The sequence below is a fragment of the Dipteris shenzhenensis genome, chromosome 25 (assembly GCF_047967505.1).
Source record: "Dipteris shenzhenensis isolate YYH24624 ecotype China chromosome 25, Dip_SZ_1.0, whole genome shotgun sequence".
Taxonomy (NCBI): domain Eukaryota; kingdom Viridiplantae; phylum Streptophyta; class Polypodiopsida; order Gleicheniales; family Dipteridaceae; genus Dipteris; species Dipteris shenzhenensis.
The window spans coordinates 48,444,953-48,459,100 of NC_141620.1; the positions used below are offsets into that span (position 1 = coordinate 48,444,953).

Below are 14,148 nucleotides of genomic sequence, written 5' to 3' on the forward strand. Positions count from 1 at the left end.
ATCTTTTGATTGAACAATATCACTTCATCCATATGTCTAGAAAACCCTAGTCTCATTATAAAGCTTTGGATAGCATCATACATAGAACAATGGTACCATATTCAAAACTAATTACCGAATTCATAACATAAATGACTGTTGAAACACCACTTCACTCGCAAAATGTACCAAACCAACACTACCACTTTCCAAATGTGTCCAGGGTTCACCACAACAATTATCAATCTATGAAAAAATTGGTATTTTAAACCATATTCTAATCCTCTTGACATTCATCATCAAGAAAGTAGTTGCGCACACGTGGATTTTCTAATTGGCACTCATCATATCTCCTGTCGGCTGACATGAATCTTGCCATTTTTTCTGCATAGCATGGCAACAAACTACAACAAAACATACATTTCAAAGCAAAGTAAGTCAAAGTGGAACAATGAAAATAATTTCCAATAAGAAGAACTTGCCATCCTTATAATTCGCTACCAACAAAAAGAAAAAAAAAATGCTAGATCAAGGCCTTACAAACAATATCCAAAGGATCAAAATTTGTACTTTCTTGATTCAAAGGCACCCGTAAATGTTCACTATCTACCATATTATAAAGATGCTAAATAACATTTTCAAAGTCCTCAATTTCAGCATTCAAAATATATAGAAAAAAACCCAGGGCCAGTAGCATACTACTCATCAAATGGATTTGTGACAGGCTCCACTCTCTCTTCTTCCCCCTCTCCATCATGCTCTGACTTGATCCGTTTTCCAGAATGATCTGCCACAAGTGGCTCAACAATGCTAGCCACAATACCACTGTCTAAATCAAATGAAAAACAAGTCCTGCCGGTGGCCTGACAAGCATGCATAAGAGGGGCTGTACCATAACCCATCTCTAGAACTAGCCCTCCAGGAACACGGAGAAGAGAAAACTAGTAGAATGGAAACACAAAATGTGAAATGTCACTTGTGGTGTTGTGCCTTACCTACATGCCAACCAACCACTATCATACAAAGAAGCCGATGCAACTACAAGCCCATGCCGCACATGATCCTTGAGCAAGAAATTCCAAGTAGGAGTCGGTCCTTTCTCATCAATTGGATAGCCAGATGGAAAATCGAGCAATATAAAATCTGAAGCCCACTTCATCTTCTTACCCATCCTCTTGTAGTCCTGATCTCGACTAGCCACTGTAATGAAAAACTCATGCAAAATAGCATACTTATCGTTTCTTTTAGAGTCAGCAAAGTCTCTGCCCATGGCAACGTAATCACCAACCATACAAGCAAACAAAGCTGTGATGCCACGGGCCAAGGAAATGTCAAGTGACTGTAATCGATGGAACACACATTGCCTTAAAAGTCTTGAGATTGATTCTCCACCTACATGTAAAAGCAAATCGATTACAAGCAAAACTAGTGATAAAAGAACAACTCCATAAGTAGAACACCACCACACCCTTACCTGCACTCTCTGTGTGATCGATTTCATGATGCATAGGACTAGATGGTCCCTCATCTAGAAAGAGAACAATCATAAACTTATTAACGCAATGTCAAAACAAATTTGAAGAAAACAACAACAAACAATCATAGTGTATCTTCCTTACCTTTTTTTGTAGCATGTTCTTGTTTCTCTTTCTCTTTCCTATCTCTCCTTGAGCTTCCCTCCACTTTGTCCTTACTTGCTTCACTGGCTTTCTGTGAAGCATAAGTGTTGTACTAGTCTCTTTCCCGCACCAATGACTTGTCCTTTAGGGAAGTCTATCCACCAAGGACAATGTGCTAATTCCCATTGAGAGAGATGGTGCATTCCAGGTGGATACATGCATGCAGCATGACCAATCTCCACCCAACTCTTGCACAAATTTGGAATGTCAAAGATCCTTTTCTCTGTTGCTAAGTGGGAGAGATATCTATCAAGCAAGAAACAAAAAAAATTTGGATGTCCCAAACCATTAAAAGGTCAAGAAATCAGGTGGAACAACCATCAATGATTGTGTAATTATCAATAGCACAAACATAGAGAAATAAAAAATGAACATTGGATTTGAATTAAAATCATACCTATAAACCACCCTATGGGTAGCCATGTCCAACTCAGATAGTCCATCTCCTTTTTTTCCACCCTTATTCTCCATCTTTGTTTCCTTTGATCTTAGCACCACAAACATATGTTTTCTCCCCTCCAGTTTTATATCCTCCATGTATTGCTACAATGTACAATCCTTAGGGGTATCCAAAGGAGTGCCCATTGTTGTGATCACCCTCAAATCTTCAAGCACTTTCAATGACTGTGTCTCCACCTTCTCCAAAAATATTTCTCTACTAATCCACCTAAACAGTAAAAGTTGATGTAATTTTATAATAAAAAATAAGAGTCATGCCATTGGTAAGAAACAAACAAACACCATGAAAGCTGGTTTGTATTGGTAGTAGAAACACATCCTCTGTACTCAAGGTCGCCCACAGGCATGAAGTACATGTCTCGCATAGGTTTAGTGGCTTCTAACAAAGAAAGGAATATATTTTTCTTTTATAATCTCAAATCATACTTTGCAATGAGTTGGAGCTTCTCCAATGTCATGCAAGAGTCTGCACCATCAAAGCACAAGGCAAACAACTTTTCCAACCAAGCCTCTCCAAGACCAGGATCTATACAATTCAACACCTATCCAAAGATGACATGTCAGTCACTTAACTTTAAACTAAGTGCAACAAAGTATAGAAAATTCAATTCACACCTTTCCCATCCTATCAGCAATTCTCTTTTGAATAATGGTATGTTGCTTTCCTTCTGCCTCTCCCCTTTGATCTAAAGGTAGCTTTGTAGATATTTTGTCCATTGCCTTTTTAAGCTTTGTATTGTACTCCACCTACATCCATAAGTTCCAACTAGAGAAAGAAAAGGAGTGATAAAGAAATAAGCGTCAATACAAGTGTGACATTCTACCTGGAAGACAAGCCTTGCTAGATAACCTCTTGTCAATGGAAACCATGGCTTCTTCCCTTTACTCTCTTGAGCCCTCCGATTCTCTATTGATTTGATCTCACTCGAAGACAATGTTCTCATAAACACCAAAGGGTCACACTCACAAATGTTGTGTGCATTTATGAGTATGTCCCTAAGACTGGGTTTGATAATGGCATGTTCATTCATGCTACAAAACAAAGAGCAAAGTACAACCCAATCAATAAATACAAAGTAGTACAAAACACAAATGTCGAGAAGCTTCAAAGAGCACATGTACTTACGAATTCATTCATTGCACCCCTACCAAGAGAGGAATCTCACTAATTTTCCTTGGGTCAATTATTGTGCATACTAATCGGATATGTCTTTTCTTGTTTATAGGAAAGATGTCCTTGATAACACTCATCCATGTAGTGGTCCTATGATTGCCCTCTCAAACAAATAGCATCTTTCGTGACATAAAATGAAAGTCAATGTTAGACATCACATCTTTCTCAAACCCTTTATCCACCTCTCTCCAAGTGGGAGACCAACTCTCCCTCATATCATCTGTCACAACTATCTCCTCTCCATCACTCTAGCAAACAAATATAATGAAAGACCCTTTCTCTGGGAGATGGCCCTCCAGTTGGAATGTACTTTTGATTGAAGATACATCATCACGAAGTCCTCTCACTCTTGCATAGGGTATCAACCTACACAACGGTATGCGAGAACACTGATCTGAATCAAGCATCCTACATTTGCCAATCACATCACCTCCTCCTTCCACCTGAACTTCACTGTCATCCAACTCATCCTCCACTCTTGGACCTTTATCTCTTTGAGTTGATGATGTTTCAACCTCTAGACCCACCATGCTTTCTAGTTCTTCCATTCCACCTACTGATGATTCAACATTGTGATCTTCTTTTGTTCCTCTTGTTGCCTTTGTAGCATGTGCCACTTGAACTTTTCTTCCTTTTTTTCCTGTCATCCTGAAAAGATAAAAAAATGGATGACCTTTGTTCTCAAAATCTTTTCAACAAAAACCAAAACAAAATACGAGAAACAACATTTAACAACAAATAGAATATAATGGATGTTAGATTCAAAGGTCTTCTCAAATCTATCCATAAGCTCTAAAAAACATGAGAGTTTATTCACATATATATATGCTAAAGGTTTTGTTTATGAAAACATATGCAATGTTTTAAAAATGCCCATATCTTTAAAAATATCCATACATATCATGAGGGCAAAGCCTCAAACAAATCATGAAGTGTGTACAAATCATGAAAGAAAAGCCTCAAACAAATATCTCAAATTGTTGACATATATGAATGCAAAGGTGTGTAAACTCACACTTATGAATAAATATCATTTTACATATCTAGAGACAAACACATAAGTAGACAAAAAAACAAATTCATATATCTACCAATGCAATTGATTTCTAGTTTAGGGAACATATATCCACTTATGTGCTAAAAGAAAAGGGTTCATCTCTCATGCACACACATTGAATTGATTGAAATAGAATTAACAGAATAAGGAATCCAATTGTTGATGCCAAGACATTAAGATTGCAATTCAAGTTTCTTGAAGATATTACATGTCCTTGATATAAATTGTTACAAATACACAAATACTTATAGACAAGTGCATTGATAGAAATACATATTATAAAAAAGAATTTCATAAGAAGGATATACCTGAAATTATATTTGCAAGTACATGATTACATGCATTGTCAAGACTGAAGAAACAAGGGGTTAAGATTGAAGACTCAAGACAAAGCAATGCACAGTGTATCAACTTGCAGTCCTATCTGTCCTATCTATACACTTGTATATATGGAATTGCAGTGGTATATATGCATTTCTATGCACTTGTATGCCTACCCCTTACCCTCATGAAAAGACACCCAAAGAGGACAAAAAGGACATCGCGTTAACGCACTGTCCTTTTTTACCCCTCAAGGTGTCTTTTCATGAGGGGTTCAGACTCTAGACACAAAACAAAGCCATGCACTAGTGTACATGCACTTGATCTTAAATGCAACAATTTGTAAGCAAGGAGGGGGCTATTGGACTACCCGAGGGGCTATAGGCAGCACGTTAACGCGCTGTCCTTTTTGACCTCTCAAGGTGTCTTTTCATGAGGGGTTCAGACTCTAGACACAAAACAAAGCCATGCACTAGTGTACATGTACTTGATCTTAAATACAACAATTTGTAAGCAAGGAGGGGGCTATTGGATTGCCCGAGGGGCCAAAATAGACAGCGCGTTAATGCACTGCCTATTTTGGTTCGTGATGCAATCCTAGAGCATAGGCATGAGTGTCTTTGAATTTGACCTTCTTTACCATGGTCGCTACCGGCAGTGGAAGGTAGGTCAGGTGGATATGGAAACAACTATGCAGAATGGAAGGTAGTACTTTCCATGTCTTGCTACCGGCAGTGGAAGGTAGTACTTTGCATGTCATTGTTTCACTACATCTACCCCTATTATCGCTTGCATATCTCGCATGGGGGGGAGGGCACTTGGACTGCTTAGGGCAGCAAAAGAGGCAGGGCGTTAACAAAAGCCATGCAAGGGAGGGACTCTTGGACTGCAACCTCTTTTGCTGCCCGAGGCAGTCCAAGAGTCCCTCCCTTGCATGGCTTTTGTCCAAGAGGCTCTCCCTTGGAGGGGAGAGTGGGGGAGAAGCCGAGGCCTTTGATGAAGAAGGCGTGGGTAAGGTTAGCAGAGGGGGAATTAGCAGCTTCTCGTCGTCTATTTGGTTGAATTCACAGGCACTGCCTCAACAACCAACAATGGGGAGGAAAAACGATGCACAGGAGAAGCGGAAGGACATACTCAAACATTCCTCGGGCGATCAAGTTGACTAGAACGGAGTTGAATGGAAGAGAGTTGAGTGGAAAGGCATGGGCGAAAGGAGTGTCCAAGAGATGTCGTCCGCTTCAAAGACTCGCTTCAAAGATTTCGTTCAAAGATTTCCAAGGATTTTTGTCGTCCACTTCAAAGACTCCCTTGAAAGATTTCTATCGTCCGCTTCAAAGACTCGCTTCAAAGACTCATGGACGCCTGAAGCAAATTTCCACTCATATCTATAATGAATGACACGAAAGCGCATTTCATCTTGAACAAATTCCAGCGGTAAGCTTGGGAACATGGCAGCCGCAGTGCGAGGATTGCGCGCAGAGGCACTAGGCCACACTCTCGTATCTGGATCTGTATCTTTGGGCGATGCCACTCACTCTCCTCACAAGCAAGGGAAAACGCATGCAGGAGACTTGGTCGAGAAAGGTCAAATGAAATGATCTTTACCTTGTTCAATCTGCAGTCTACCTCCAAAGCTGACTCGTTTTGCCTCCGCTCAATCTACAGTCTACCTCCCAAAACCTCCGCTCAATCTACAGCCTCCCCCCAAAAATCTACCGTCTACCTCCACGCTACATAGTCTCCAGCACGCAAAATTCTACTCCGTCTTCTAATAGAGAGGTAGGCACGTTAGAATGTTGGCTCCTCAGCTCCCCGTCTCTGCCATTCACCCTCAAGCTCTTGCTCATCATCATCAGTCTTTGCCTTCCCACCTCTTCTTCTTGTTCTTGTTCTTCTTCTTCTTCTCCCCCTCGCATCTCTGGCTCATCCCTCGCTTACTTCCTCACAACTTACTCCCATGATCCCCTCCTCATCGACATCTTTGAAAAGAATTCTTTCCTCGGTGGTTGCATGGCTCTCGTCGACCTCGCCGTGACACTTCGCTGAGCTTCTCGGGTTGACTCGCCACACCGACGATGACGACAATGACAATTTTGGCATCTGGAATGGGAAGGGGGAAGCCGGGCAATTCTTATGTCTCCCGCAAATTGACGAGTTTTCTCAATTCCCTCACCTTTTTGTGGCGCTACGGAGGGAGTCTCTTCAGAATGAATACTTACGTCACAGTATGCGTTCGATAGCTAAAACCCCAGCTCTTTGGTGGATGCCTTCTGCTTTTTTGAAATGTGTACAGAAGATTTAAGAGAACGTAAGGACGCTGCGTTCTGAATGAGGAAGATTCTAACGTGCCTACCTCTCTATTAGAATTTCATTATCATCACAAGAGGCGAGGACTTCCCCGTTAAAATTCTTCTCATCTCCCCGTCTCTGCCATTCACGCTACCCGTCTCTGCAACTTCCATCTCTGCAAGATGCCATTCACCACCATCTGCCTCATTTCTATACTAAAAACCTTTGGATGCCTTTGGCGGCTTCCCCCATGAGTATCTCTTCGTTCTGGCAGGACGTGACATTGCGTATGCTGAGCCTTCTGAATTGCACTTAGCCGCAAACTAGTTTTCTATAACGGAGGCTTCGGACCATTTGAGCGCTCACATGGGAGGGAGAGTCCCTTGCATGGCTATGGTCATTGAAGTCCAGAAGAGAAAAGACGTGTCCTTACCTCAGAATCTCTTTGCTCCTCAAAGTTTGTTGTAGCTCGTTGCTCGTTCAACCTTCTTCTAGTTGCCCAGCTCTTGGATTATCGGGGTAGGTGGGGGAATAGTAATATTGCTTGTTCATGCAAACGTGAAGTAAACTAACACATTTTAATAGTTTTAAATTTAGATATAGATTTGAGGAGACGCACATTTTGATAGTTTTCAATTTAGGCATAGATTTGAAATACTACTCATTCTGTTGTATTTTTTGTGTTCAACTATTGTTTTGAGTAAAAAATTATCCATTAGTATTAGAAAAAGTGTTATATATTAATATAAAACTGTTATGTATTAGGTCTTGTCTTATAATATGTGTTTCTATTCCACTCTAACTATTGCTAGTAAAATATAATAATTATTAATATTTTATTTTTCAATACCAATATATAAATTTGAAAGTTACTTGTCTCTTTATTCATTTATATTAAATGTACACCCTTACTAAATGAAATGCATGGAGGTGTCGTTCAAGTTACTATCTCCATGCTGGCATCTTGCTCAATGATTACCATTATTCTAAACAAATAAACACATATTATTCAATAAAGACTTACAGTTAAACGACCACCTTGGATGCTAATAGTGGCAGCTCTACCAACTTTTCAGTATAGCAAGCCATTGGCATTTGACACATAGAGAGACAAACTTGTTCTATCTCTTCTCTCCCATAATTCCTTTCAGTGTCTCTTTCAACACTTCTCTTTGCTCCATTCTCTTCTGCTCCATTCTCTTCGGTCTCCAACTCGTCTATTCCATTTCTTCTTTTGCCTCCCTGTCTCTAGAACCTTTGTGTAGCTAGATTTTCTCTTATTCTCTGGTTGGTGTCGCCTAGTGCTACATCTTGGCTTTAGCATTTGAATCATGCCATTTTCAGTTTTCATTCGCTTTGGAGAACATGAATCATTGACCATTCGTTATGACACTCCTTTCCTGGAGGTTTCATTGGTCAAGCTTAAGGAACACTTTCACATTGAGAATGAGGACATTGAGCTGCATCAAGAAATCAGAATAGATGAGCTTGCCATTGTGCTTCCAGTGGTGAAACTTAGAGGATGGTCCGAAAGGGTTCAAGATTAGTGGCAGCCAACAATCAACTTTAAAAGAGTTCATGTTCTTGATAAGAGAGGTACTTATGGTGTCCTGGGGTGAATAGTGTGGTTTCGCTTATAGAGAGGATGCCTTTGAATAGTTCTCTTCATGTTGTGCTCAAATTTGCAATTCGGGTGGAGAAGGTTATTGAGCTTCCTCTAACTTATGATGGATATATTGTCTTCAAACTTCCACCTATGCCTAAGGGTTCACTAATGTCTAGAATGGAACAGAATGCTGATGGCCATGTTTGGACAAAATATTCCACATGTTCGCAAGACTGCTTCAATGGTGTTGTGAGGATGAGTAGATGTTCAAGTTATTTGAGATGTTGTAATTTGGACTGTCCTTTCCTTGAACGAATGAAATTTTTAAATCATACACACTGGAAAGGAAAGCTTAGGAGGCCTCCTCTACCTGGTCCCATTGATCCGTCTTTGGGGTCACTTGTGTGCAAGCATTGTGATGCAATACCAGAGTGTGTTTACCTATGCAGTGCTATTATATATTATTGCTTTCCCCATGAACGAGTGAAGATGACAAGATGTGCAATGCATGTGGGTTTCCATGACCATCCCTCTTCGTCATACATGTGGCAACCCCTTGGATTCATATATTTCAATATTCATCCTTTTTGTAAAAAACATTTGGACCATGAAAAAGATAGTTAGTATTATTCCATTCAAAGAGACGATCATGCAACCACTCATGATGAATCTAAAGCTAGATGATGTGATAGTGAACAAGGGGTTGCCATGGACTCGATGAGACTGGAGTTGCATCATCCACTCTTTGAATTTTGTATACTAATAGTGCTCATGCATCCCCATGTGTAATACGATATTAGTCCTTTATCAAAATACAAAATTCAAAGATCATGCATCCACTCATGACAAATCTAAACGTGGATGATGTAATATCGAACAGGTTTTTGCCATGCACTCAATAAGACTAGAGTTGGTAAGAGTGCTCATGCATCCCCATATGAAATATGATTGTAAGGCCCTTTGTGTGGCCTCAAATCTTTCATTCTGCATTCTACTTTCTATACATAGTTTAACAGTAATGATTTCACAAGCTGCTTCAACCTCTAATCAAGAATAGAGAAGAGATAAGACATGGATTATAGTAACCATTGCATGCATGCATTTATTTGTTGTGTTTGACATGCATGCAATTATTAACAGAGAGCAGATGATGCATGTACTTAATGGAGACCCGCTACAATCCTCACTAATGGCTGCCTCACATCGACTCTTCCTCTCCACTCCACCCCAACTCTCCTTGCCAGCATCACGAATGGCATAGAAGGCTCAATCCATCCCTCCCTCACCATCGCTCCACTCTTTGTTGTTGCCACCTCACCACTCCTCTCCTCCACTCCTTGCCCCTCTCCTCTACTCCACTCCTCATTAAGGGATGCATCTCCATCCCTCCCTTTCCTGCTTACTCCTTTCGGCCGTCTCCACCCTCTTGTTGCCCTTCAAGACTGCCTCTTGCCTCCTCGCCTCCTTGCTTCCTCACCTCCTTGCTTCTTTGCCTTCTCACCTCCTTGCATCTTGCTTGTTGTTTGCTAGCGATTCCAAGACTGTCCCTCCCCTCATTGGCCAGCTCCTCTACTCCTCGCATCGTCCTTCCCCTCATTGGCAGGCTCCTTCAATAGTGCACTCTCCCTCATTGACTAGTTTGAAGGCCATGTACATCTGCAAGGTTCCGATCTTCCCTCATTTTGGTGTCTCTGATGAAAATCTTGGGGGTCTTGTTTTTGGAGGGGGGAAGCATGAAAATGCCAGCATGTTAATGCACTGCCATTTTTTTGCTTTTGCCACCCACAAACAAGACCTGCAAAGCCCTTGCTTAAGCTTGAATGAGCCTCTTGTTTTTGGGGGTGTAATGGTAGAAAATGGTAGCGCGTTAAAATGCGCTACCATTTTCTACCATTACACCCCCAAAAACAAGAGGCTCATTCAAGCTTAAGCAAGGGCATTGCAAGTCCAGTGAATGAAATCAATCAGATTAGGAATTGGCAAACTCGATTTGGGAATGGTTAGAAATACTTTGTCTTTGAATAATGCCTTGGATCATGGGATGGGGTCCCATGAACTTGTTGCCTATGATGATGAATGGTTCTGCCCTCAACTGAAGGTGACATGTGTGTAGCAGTAAAAGGAAAAAAATGTGGATATGATAGCCCTCATGGAATCTCTAAGGGGTCTTGATTTTGGCCATGATTTGCACATTCTAGCACTTGAGGCATATAGTGGCTCTGCCCATGCAACGCTGCCAGCTACAATCCAAGCATCAAGCAATCTCATATTCTGTATCTAGAGACATCATGAGGGGTAGAGCCTCTTTTTTGTAGCCTCACTACTACTAGCAATATGTATTGAAAAAAAAAAAGTATTCAATTATTATATTCTTCCTTGCTATATGAATGCTCTTAATGCATCCAAATTATAGAACTACTTCAATACTATTGCTTAGTTATATTGTATAATAACCTCCATATGTATGCTCGTGAGACAACAAAAAAGAGGCCTGGCAACCCAAATATGGCAGCGCGTTGATGTGCTGCCATTTTTGGGATGCCAGGCTTTCTTTTTGTTGTCTCACAAGCATAAGAACAAGCACTTGTGTTCCTTACCTTTCTCTGCAATGGGGGTCTTGATTTTTGGGGGTGTATGCCAAAAATTGATAAACAACATTATTTGATGCATATAGTTTTATTAAATGGAGAAAATAGGCATGAAAACCATCTAAATTGGCTCTTGCCATTCGATTTGATAGATGATATGACGCTATTCGGATTTGTAAATCTAGAGATACGGGGTCCTACTTTTACGTCTTCAATGCCTGAAATAGGTAGCACATCAACACGCTGACTATTTCATGCATTTAGGCCTCAAAAGTAGGTCCTGCATGGGGTCCTACTTTTGAGGCCTAAATGCATGAAATAGGCAATGCATTGACACGCTGTCTATTTCAGGGATTCATGCCCTAAAAGTAGGATCCCATATCTTTGGACTTATAAATCCAAATGGGGTCATGTCATACATCAAATCGAATGGCAAGAGCCAATTTAGATGGTTTTCATGCCTATTTTCTCCATCTATCAAAATTGTATGCATGAATATATATATACATCAATATAGACATATATGCATCAATATATACATACATACATACCTATATGTATGTATGTATGTATGTATGTACATACATACATACATATATGTATGTATGTATGTATGTACATACATATATACATACATACATACAACAAAAGTAGGACCCCATTGGTTGCCTATTTCATGCATTTTGTTGTCTCATGAGCATAACTTGGGTTCCTTACCTTTCTTTGGAATGGGGTCTTGATTGTGGGGGGGTATGCCAAAAATTGATAAACAACATTATTTCATGAATACAATTTTGGTAGATGGAGAAAATGGACATGAAAACCATCTAAATTGGCTCTTGCCATTACATTTGATAAGCTATGACCCTTTTTTAAGGGAATATTTTCAACTTCATTACTAAATACATACTTACAATGGTGAACTGATTCCCATCTATATGTATATTCAAGTTTTACTATGTGTTAAAAAAAAGCTTTTGCATAAGGTTAAAATTTGAATAGTATTTATATTTGTTTAAGACTACCCATTGAGTTGGCTCCTATCCTTATATTGAACATGATAATGTTCATAAAGATTTTATGAATACAAATAGATAACTTTGGATCCCTTTTTAATGGTTGGGAATGAACCCTAAAAGTATCCTAAAATGACTATGTATTCCCTTATTTGTAGCATGGAAGTGATCATGGTAGAGTGGCATAATCCCTAGTTTCCTTTTTCCACAGGTTCTTTTGCTACTCATGGTTAGCGGATACACCATGACATAGATCCGAATAGATATTTGGTTTTTTGCTTCAACTTCCTTGACTAGGCTTTCCTTGATGATTGTTTGATTGTGCCTGATGAGTGGTCACTAGCTTTATTGATGCATTAAGTGCAATGTTTTCGTTAAAGTCTTTCATACTACTAGATACGAGTTTGCTTATAGGGGTGGAAATAGGAGCTTCTTGATGCCTGGTGTATATTTTCTATTAGATGCAGTAGGATACTAGTTATAGAGTGTCTTTGCCAATTATTTCACTTGAATCATGCTCCTCTTATGCTTGAGTATGTGGTCAAGTATTGAGTTTAACATAATAGTCTATAGGATATTGGATGAGCAATCATCATAGTGGTTTAGATGCATTCATTTCTAGTTCTGATAGAGCTATCATTCAGACATTGGTCATAATAGAAGTATGGAAGGATAAAATCCTTTTTTGGCTCCCTAAGTTTTTCAAAGCATGATATTGTCCAGATTACATAGGTATTTTCACTAAGCAAAATTAATCCTTATGATGAAAATGTGATTTTTTTCTTTTGACATAGTTGGTTTTGCTTCCATGTTTTTGGATCAAATGTATGGATGATCTTCTGCAAGCATGGAAGACATGATATGTATATGTAGCACGTTTACATATTTTCAACCATATATTCTACCTTGTGATCTATCATTATCTTGATGTGTGGATGTTCAATTTGAGTAATGTTTGCTTTTTTTATCGCAAATTTTATGTATTGTTGTGTCTCTACCTCTCCACAATGACCCAAATGTGATAGTATGAGGATGAAAGATAAATTAATTGTGATTTTCAGGCATGCCTTCATTGTTGGAATATGTTTGATTTGCTTATGATCACATCAATTTTTCCAATGATATTGAGAGGAATACGATACTGGATGAGGGGCTCACTTGCTCGAAACCTATTTAATCTTGCTCGCTTATTTGGGGCCGCTCGCTTTTCTCCGCTCACTTTTTGGTAATCCTTGTAAGAAAACAATACGTCTATGCTCAACAGATAACAGGATCTCGTATGCAAGAGAGAAAAGTAGATAGTATGGAGAATCAAAATTTTGATTACTATAAAACTGATACAATAGATGGTGCCACCTCCCAGCCGTGCGCTCCTGTGTGAGAAGCTTCGATGGCATGCTAGAAACAGTAGAGGACGGAGGTGCCAGTGATGAATATGGGCTTCACGGGCTTGCTCTTATATAGCCACCAGTCGTAATCTCGATTAGACCCAATTGGGAGACTGACCCAGTTGGCCCAAAACGGTCAACTAGAGGTAGGTCCCGAAATAGGCCACCAACCACACATTAGAACCGTGGCGCAGAATAGAGCAACTAACCTACAGTTCCCGTTTGGCTCAAAGCCATCCGAGATCTCATCCGAGGCTCCAAACGGGCGCCACAACCCGAGAGTGGGCTGCCCCAAGAAATGCTCCGTCTACCCTCAGTGCAGTCAGTCATGGGATGCCTTCCCACACTTGCATGTAGCCTAGTTGGCAGTGTGCCAACTCTATCTGAAGCCATGCAGCCATCAGGCCACACATGGCCCCCATCTGGTATCCAAACCAGGACCTATCGGATAACTGAGCTACTCAAATGCCTTCTCCTCATATGGGGGGCTTACAAGTAGAGTTAGCTGGTTCCCGCATAGTTACACGAGAGTGGAGCATTGATATCTAATACCCTCCCTCAATGTCCACCCGCCGCAAGTGAACTTACTTTT

The 14,148-nt window shown here is 40.1% G+C and overlaps 1 long non-coding RNA gene across 2 annotated transcripts; it reads right to left on the reverse strand.

Moving 5' to 3' along the window:
• Window positions 1-2,256: 2,256 nt before the first annotated feature.
• On the reverse strand, window positions 2,257-3,128 carry LOC147885989 (uncharacterized). 2 transcript variants are annotated; one of them, XR_015543401.1, is made up of 4 exons: window positions 2,968-2,982; window positions 2,733-2,864; window positions 2,590-2,643; window positions 2,257-2,325 (listed from the first exon to the last, which is right to left on the reverse strand). It is a non-coding gene; the product is annotated as an uncharacterized LOC147885989 (long non-coding RNA). The 2 variants fall into 2 exon arrangements; XR_015543402.1 differs by lacking the exons at window positions 2,257-2,325; window positions 2,590-2,643 and having other exon boundaries at window positions 2,759-2,864; window positions 2,942-3,128.
• Window positions 3,129-14,148: the final 11,020 nt, after the last annotated feature.